General features: G+C 46.1%; 1 non-coding gene across 1 annotated transcript; it reads left to right on the forward strand.

Moving 5' to 3' along the window:
• The first annotated feature begins 6624 nt into the window (after positions 1-6624).
• Positions 6625-6697, forward strand: trnam-cau (transfer RNA methionine (anticodon CAU)). Its single transcript has one exon. It is a non-coding gene; the product is annotated as a tRNA-Met (tRNA).
• Positions 6698-8461: the final 1764 nt, after the last annotated feature.

The following is an 8461-nucleotide window of genomic DNA, read 5'->3' on the forward strand; positions in this document are numbered from 1 at the left end:
ACAAGAGTCGACAAATCAATGTAACTTTGCTGATAACAATGGACCTATCGATGATTTTGTAGGAGGATAGCTCCTCTCCGAAACCTGTATAAATTATGCTTGAAAACTCTTGTATTTTGGAGGTTCCACGACTGAACCTTCCCTTGCAATTACTCGAAATAAAAGCCAGTTGAACCTAGGATTTCGTTTGTTTACTTCTGTGGTCGTTATACAATGGAAGCTGGGTGAGGTGTCGATTAACTATATCAGTTAGTCCACATTGAGGGAGAGAATCCTCCTTTTTAACCCCTACAGCCAATAATACAATGTTTGATGCCTATAGCATTGTGGCACATTATGAGGCACTGAGTTCTAAGCCATTCTTAGTGTGCAATATGCATGGCACCCGTCATGCACTATTGAAGTGGCTGTGATGCTGAGAGCCTGTGCACTTGCTCTGTAATATGCTCATAAGGGACGATATTTTATTTTACTTGGAGGATGCCCAAAATGCATTGTGTTCCAGATGTTCACCGTTCATGAAAAGCCCTTTCCTAAATGTTGGGTCCTATGTCTCACAGGGGACTTTTCTCCCTTCCGCTCCCACCCTCCCTCCAAACCCCCACCTGCTGTGGGTAGTTGCTGTTTTTATTTCCATCAATTTCAGAATTCTTCACTGCTTTGCTTTTTGACATTTATGATCACCTTTTAAAGTAATGTTCCATCCGATATCTATGCCTGTTTCTCCAGGGATATTTCATTATCCGGGTATCCCTTTACATTTGCAGGTGAAGAAGGAGGTATGCTAGCCTGGTGTGTTTACGTCTTAGATGCTCAATGATGGCCTGCCAACACCATATGTATAGGGTCAGGCAACTTGTACATGTGGAGAAGATTATCATTTCCAAAGAGGATGACACAGAACTGTGACACTCATGCAGCCAAACTTGGGAACTGGATCCAGGATAGGGACAATTTTTTTAGTAGCTGTCATAGTAATCTATGTCACTGAGCAAAAGTAGAAGATTATCAAATCTGCCAACCTGCACATTAGCATTATGCAGTCAGAGATGTCTTGTTTGCATAGGCCCGTCAATTCATCTTTTTCCCCATGGAAAATATGCAGCAGCACAATTTCATTTGCAAAGTGCTTTGCCATGAAACAGGCAGAAGAAGACAGGCAGAATCAACCACTGGCAACAGATGACTCGGACTTGAGATGTGGGTGACACTGACAAAGCAATGTTAAAACTCAACTACGCAGTGTGGGACTAGAGTCACATGTAGATCAGACCAAGTGGGGTTGGCAGGTCCTTCCTTGAAGGACATTAGTGTTTTTACAACACTCCAACAGCTACCATGATCCTTTTTCTGATACGAGTCCACAATTTACAAGATTTATGGAATTCAGTTTCACAATGTGCCATAGTCTGATTTCAACTCACAAACTTGTCATGTTGCAATTACACAATTGGACCACTGGGTGGCAGTGAACCAATATTTGAACTATTTCGGTCAGTTTGGATGCCATGTTGCATCTGCACAAAGTGATTTCTTCGTCCAGGTAAATCTGCTGGCTCCATTTAAATTTAATGGCCCGGAATTTGTGGTCGGGACGACGGCAAACTGGCAGTGTTCGACATTATTCCACCTTTGAAACTGACCGCAAATTCAGGATTTGGTACATACGGAAATCTTGAAGTTGCGGTATGTCATTGACAGCTCCGACACAGGCTGCGCTGTGCCCCCCTCTCCCCTCCTCTGCCCCTCCCCCGGCCCCGTGGCCTCCACTGAGCCAGCAATCTGCCTAATCAACCAAAGCAGGGAAACAGACGAAAACTAATGTAAGAGCTTCGACAAGTATGTAAAAACGAAAAGAGTAGCAAAAGTAAGTGTTGGTCTCTTAGAGGCTGAGACAAGAGAAATTATAATGGGGAATAAGGAACTGGAAGAGACTTTTAACAAGTATTTTGTATCTGCCTTCACAGCAGAAGACCCAAAAATAGTGAGGAACTAAGGGGTTAATTAGAGTGAGGAGCTTAAAGTAATTAAGATCAGTAGAGAAAAAGTACTTGAGAAACTAATGGGACTGAAAGCCAGCAACTCCCCTGGATCTAATGGCCTACGTCCTAAAGTTCTAAAAGAGGCGGCTGCAAAGAAAGTGGATGCATTGGTTGTGATCTTCTAAACTTCCTGAGATTCTAGAACGGTCCCAGCAGATTGGAAGGTAGCAAATGTAACCCACTATTCAAGAAAGGAGGGAAAGAGAAAACAGGGAACTACAGGCCAGTTAGCCTGATATCAGTCACAGGGAAAATGCCAGAATCCATTATTAAGGGAATTTAGAAAATCATAATTTAATAATAATTTTTATTTATATAGCGCCTTTAACATAGTAAAACGTCCCGAGGCGTTTCAGAACAGTGTTACAGACAAACAGATAAATTTGATATCGCGGCACAGAATAAATTAAGGCAGATGATCAAAAGCTTGTTTAAAGAGATGGGTTTTAAGGAGCACCTTAAAGGAGGAAAGAGAGATTGAGAGGCATAGAGGTTTAGGGAGGGAGTTCCAGAGCTTAGGGCCCAGGCAGCTGAAGGCATGGCCACCGATGGTCGAACAGTTATAATGAGGGATGTTCAAGAGGCCAGAATTTGAGAAGCGCAGACATCTTGTGGGATTGTGAGGCTGAAAAAGATGACAGAGATAGGGAGGGGTAAGTCAATGGAGTGATTTGTAAACAAGGATGAGAATTTTGAAATCGAGGCATTGTTTAACTGGGAGCCAATGTAGGTCAGAAAGCACAGGGGTGATGGGTGATCTTGACTTGGTACGGGTTAGTACACAGGCTGCTGAGTTTTGGATGACTTCAAGTTTATGTAATGTGGAATGTGGAAGGCCAGCCAGGAATGAGTTGGAGTAGTTAAGTCTAGAGGTAACAAAGGCATGAATGAGGGTTTCAGCAGCAGAAGAGCTGAGGCAGGGACGGAGGCGGGCAATGTAACGGAGGTGGAAAAAGGCGGTTTGAGTTACGCTGCGGATATGTGGCTGGAAATTCATTTCAAAGTCAAATATGACACCTAGGTTGTGAAAAGTCTTGTTCACCCTCAGATTGATGGATGCTAGGGAGAGGGATGGAGTCAGTGGTTAGGGAATGCAGTTTATATAAGAACATAAGAACATAAGAACATAAGAAATAGGAACAGGAGTAGGCCTTATGGCCCCTTGAGCCTGCTGCGCCATTTAATCTGATCATGGCTGATACGATCATGCACTCAGGTCCACTTCCCTGCCCACTCTCCATAACCCCTTATTGCCTTATCGTTTAAGAAACTGTCTATTTCTGTCTTAAATTTATTCAATGTCCCAGCTTCTACAGCTCTCTAAGGCAGCAAATTCCACAGATTTACAACCCTCTGAGAGAAGAAATTTCTCCTCATCTCTGTTTTAAATGGGCGGCCCCTTATTCTAAGATTATGCTCTCTAGTTCTAGTCTCCCCCATCAGTGGGAACATCCTCTCTGCATTCACCTTGTCAACCCCCCACATAATCTTATACGTTTCGATAAGATCACCTCTCATTCTTCTGAATTCCAATGAGTAGAGGCCCAACCTACTCAACCTTTCCTCATAAGTCAACCCCCTCATCTCTGGAATCAACCTTGTGAACCTTCTCTGAACTGCCTCCAAAGCAAGTATATCCTTTCGTAAATATGGAAACCAAAACTGCACGCAGTATTCCATGTGTGGCCTCACTAATACCCGATACAACTGTAGCAAGACTTCCCTGCTTTTATACTCCATCCCCTTTGCAATAAAGGCCAAGATTCCATTGGGCTTCCTGATCACTTGCTGTACCTACATACTAACCTTTTGTGTTTCATGCACAAGTGCCCCCAGGTCCCGCTGTACTGCAGCACTTTGCAATCTTTCTCCATTTAAATAATAACTTGCTCTTTGAATTTTTCTGCCAAAGTGCGTGACCTCACATGTTCCAACATTATACTCCATCTGCCAAAGTTTTGCCCACTCACTTAGCCTGTCTATGTCCTTTTGCAGATTTTTTGTGGTCTCCTCACAAATTGCTTTTCCTCCCATCTTTGTATCATTGGTAAACTTGACTACGTTACACTCGGTCCCTTCTTCCAAGTCATTAATATAGATTGTAAATAGTTGGGGTCCCAGCACTGATCCCTGCGGCACCCCATTGGTTACTGATTGCCAACCCAAGAATGAACAGTTTATCCCGACTCTCTGTTTTCTTTTCATTAGCCAATCCTCTATCCATGCTAATATATTGTCCTCAACCCCATGAACTTTTATCTTGTGCAGTAACCTTTTATGTGGCACCTTGTCAAATGCCTTCTGGAAGTCCAAATACACCACATCCACTGGTTCCCCTTTATCCACCCTGTTCGTTACATCTTCAAAGAATTCTAGCAAATTTGTCAAACATGGCGGGATCAAAGATAATGGCTTCGGTCTTTCCAATATTTAATTGGAGAAAATTTCTGCTCATCCAGTATTGGATGTCAGACAAGCAATCTGACAACTTAGATACCAAACAAGGGTCGACAGATGTAGTGGAGAGGTAGAGCTGGGTGTCTTCTGCATACATGTGGAAACTGACTCCGTGTTTTTGGATGATATCGCCAAGGGGCAGCATATAGATGAGAAATAAGAGGAGACCAAAGGCAGATCCTTGGGGGACACCAGAGGTAATGATGTGGGAGTGGGAAGAGAAGCCATTGCTGGAGATTTTCTGGCTACAATTAGGTCGATAAAAATGGAACCAAGCGAGTGTAGTCCCACCCAGCTGCATTGGTGGAGAGGCATTGGAGGAGGATGGAGCGGTCAACTGTGTCAAAGGCTGCAGACAGGTCCAGAAGGACGAGGAGGGATAGTTTACCTTTGTCACAGTCACAAAGGATATAATTTGCGATTTTGATGAGAGCCGTTTCGGTACTGTGGCAGGGGCAAAGACTAAATTGAACGGATTCAAACATTGAATTCATGGAAAGATGATCACAGATTTAGGAGGCAACAACACATTCAAGTACTTTGGACAGGAAAGGGAGGTTGGAGATGGGGCGATAGCTTGCAAGCAAAGTGGGGTCAAGGGTTGTTTTTTTGAGGAAAGGGGTGATGACAGCAGATTTGAAGGAGAGTGGAACAGTACCTGAGGACAAAGAATCGTTAACAATGTCGGCTAACATGGGAGCCAGAAAAGGAAGTTGGGTGGTCAGCAGTTTAGTGGGAATAGGATCAAGAAAGCAGGAAGTGGGTCACATGGATAAGATGAGTTTAGAGAGATTAAGAGGGGAGATCAAAGAGAAACTAGAAAAATATATGAGTTTATGGCTAGGGCAGGTGGGAGCATCAGATGAAGTTTGGCCCGATGGGCTCGGTGAAGGAAGGGACCTCGCAGAGGCAAATGATCGGATGGTCTCAATCTTTGAGACAAAGAAGTCCATGAGCTCCTCACACTTGTTGGAGGTGAGTGTGGTGGAGACAGGGGAGAGGGGTTTAAGGAGATGGTTAGCAGTAGAGAACTGTAGCCTGGGGTTATTTTTACAATACAGAATGATCCTGGAATAGTGAGCAGTTTTTGTAAACAAGAGTAAGAACTGATAGTGTTTTATGTGTTCGAGCCAGATCCGGCGGTGAATGGCTAAACCAGTTGTCCGCCACATCCGTTCAAGTGTACACCCTTTTGACGAGGAAGCAAAGGTGAGGGCTGTACCAGGGGGAACGGTAAGGGTGGGAGAGAGTAATCATTTTAATAGGGACTAGGGCATCAAAGGTGGTAATGAGGATGTGACTGAGCAGAACAGTGGCTGAAGAAATGTCATTGTTAAAAGAGGGCCAACGGTTGGACAGTTTCGAGTTGATAAGTGCAGTTGTAATAGAATTTGGAGAGAGTTTTTTCCGGGGCGGATGCAGAAGGAAGTAGGTTTGGATTGGGGAAGGGGAATGTGGGTCGAGAGCGATACGAGGAAATGGTCAGAGATGGCTTTATCTTTAATTGATATGGTTGGAATACCAAGGCCACGGGAAATTGCAAGGTCAAGGGGGTGGCCGTAAATATGGGTTAAGGAATTTACATGGATGGAGAGATTAAGGGAGGACAGGAGGGTAGTGAATTCAGAGGAGAGAGAACAAGATGAATTGAGATGGAGGTTGAAATCACCAAGGATGAGAAATAAATACAATAAGGATTCTACAATAGTAGAATCAATAAATCAAGATTGATTATATTAAATAAAATTAAATATATACAATAATCATAAATTAAGTTAAAATTAGAAAATCAACAATTGAAGCAAATTAAATCTGTTATTAGCTGTCTTTAAAATTCATTCCCTGTCCATTGATTCAATTAATATTAAAGGACCAATCACCACCCTCCATCATTGTGATGTCATAATGTCATTACTTTTTTTATTTCTCATTTTGTCCCCTTTGATAGGACCTGTAATAGTTCCAGGCTCGAGCTGCCTCTGTTGTCAGGGCGGCGCTTACTTATAAATCTCCCTCAGCTGCTCCAGGCTCGTGCTGCCTCCGTTGTTAGGGTGACGCTGATGTTTAAATCTCCCTCCAGCTGCTCCAGGCTCACGCTGCCTCCATTGTCAGGGAGAAGGCACGTGCCTTCTTAGCGCAGTAGGCAGCGTGTCAGTCTCATAATCTGAAGGTGCTGAGTTCAATCCTCAGAGAAGGCATTAATACTTGCAGAGACTTTTTTCCTTCTTTAACCAAGCGCAGCTCTCCACCGGCTGGAGTGGCGGCCGTCCTGCAGGAGCCGCTGCTCGGGAATCCGTACCTCCACGGCCGAGGTTTTATGTGGCGGTCGGAAGAGAGGGCTGTGGCTGGTGAGGTGACCAGGGTCAGGGACCTGCTCGATGGTGGAGGAGCGGGCTGGATGGCGCCAGTCACGCTGGCGCGGCGCCTAAATTCTGCCAACGTCCGCCACGCGGCCGATGCCATCGAGTCGCTAAAAACAGCTCTGGGCCCTGACTCCGTTAGGTGTATCGAGGAGGCTCAAGCACGTGGGGAGATCCCGTCCGAACTGACCCCCGTCCGGACGGAATTCCTCATCGGCGCCAAACCCCGGAACCTCCCTCGGGGGCCGGCGCCTCACAACTTGAGCCGCCTCGGGGAAATCCCCTCCGTGCCTTTCAGTTCCGCGCGGAGGGGTTTCCTGTACGGGCTGCTCCTGCACACCCTCAACTTTGCCATCCTCGCCGGCCGTCCGGACACGCCATGGCGCACCATCTTGCCGTCCGGAGGAGGCGGGGGTCCCCGATGGAGGGCACTCTACGCAGGGGTCCTCCCACTATTCATCGGGGACTTGGCCTGGAGGGTGGTGCACGGAGCAGTGCCGTGCAATAAATTTTTAAGCCGGTTCACGGACTCCCAGGCCGCCTGCAATTTCTGCGGTCTGGAGGAGTCCGTGTTCCATGTTTTTATTGAATGCACGAGGTTGCAGCCCCTGTTCCACTATTTGAAGGGGCTGCTCCTGAAATTCTGGCTGCACTTCAGTCCCACTTTGGGCACCCTGTGCGGAGGGGAGTGGGTAGGTCCGAAGGCCTCCTCGTAGGACTGCTCCTGGGCACGGCCAAGGGTGCCATCAGCCGGTCCAGGCAGCGGGCGGTCGAGGGGGTCGTTCAACCTGACTGCCTGCCTCTCTTCCGCTCTTACATCCGGTCCAGGGTGTCCTTGGAGATGGAGCACGCGGTGTCCACCGGTACGCTCGCGGCCTTCCGCGAGAGGTGGGCACCGGAGGGACTGGAGTGCATCATCACGCCCGGCAACCAAATTTTAATTTGATTTTACGTTTTAAAGTTAATTTGTTTTAATTGCCGGTGCTTTTAGTGTCCCCCTTCCCTTTTATAGGGGGCACTGGGGAAAATTGTGATTTTAGTGCCCAAAAAAAAAAACCAAAAAAAAAAAGGGGGGAAAAAAAGGGCCTTGAAAATGTCTGGAGTGTCACCCAGGTCGGGTGGCACCGTTTATTGTTTTTATGTTTTCACAGGTGAACTCAAAAGAGTTCCATTGTCAGGGAGATGCTGATGTTTAAATCTCCCTCCAGCTGCTCCATGCTCACGCTGCCTCGTTGACAGGGAGACGCTTATTTATAAATCTCCCTCAGCTGCTCCAGACTCGCACTACCTCCGTTGTCAGGGAGACACTAATATGTTTCAGCAGATTCAACATGGTTTTATGAAAATCATGTTTAACAAATCTATTAGAGTTCTTTGAAGATGTAATGAGCAGGGTGAATAAAGGGGAACCAGTGGATGTAATATATTTGGATTCCAAAAATGCATTTGATAAGATGCCACATAAAAGGTGGTTATGCAAGATAAGGGCTCATGGGGTCAGTTGTTGCAGGTGGAGCGGGACTTGGTGCAAGTTGGGACACAGGCAGTGGAGTTTTGGTTCACCTCACATCCGGGTCCCTTCGGCCAGCCGGCCCGGCCCAA

This window comes from Pristiophorus japonicus, chromosome 10 (genome assembly GCF_044704955.1).
Source record: "Pristiophorus japonicus isolate sPriJap1 chromosome 10, sPriJap1.hap1, whole genome shotgun sequence".
NCBI classification, from domain to species: Eukaryota; Metazoa; Chordata; class Chondrichthyes; family Pristiophoridae; genus Pristiophorus; species Pristiophorus japonicus.